We start from the raw sequence: 227 nt of genomic DNA on the forward strand, positions 1-227 counted from the left end.
GTCCCTGTCCTGTGTCTCTGTGTCCCCTTGTCCCCATTTCCCCTGTCTCCATCCCTCTCCCCTTGTCCCCATCCCTGTCCCCGTGTCCCCATTGCTGTCCCTTGGCTGTCCCCATCCCTTTCCGCTGTGTCCTATCCCCATCTCTGTCGCCTGTCCCCTCGCTGTCCCTGTGTCCTCTGTGCCGCTGTCCCTTGGCTGTCCCCTCACTGTCCCCTGGCTGTCCCCTC

This window comes from Corvus brachyrhynchos, unplaced genomic scaffold, assembly GCF_000691975.1.
Source record: "Corvus brachyrhynchos isolate BGI_N302 unplaced genomic scaffold, ASM69197v1 scaffold2569, whole genome shotgun sequence".
NCBI classification, from domain to species: domain Eukaryota; kingdom Metazoa; phylum Chordata; class Aves; order Passeriformes; family Corvidae; genus Corvus; species Corvus brachyrhynchos.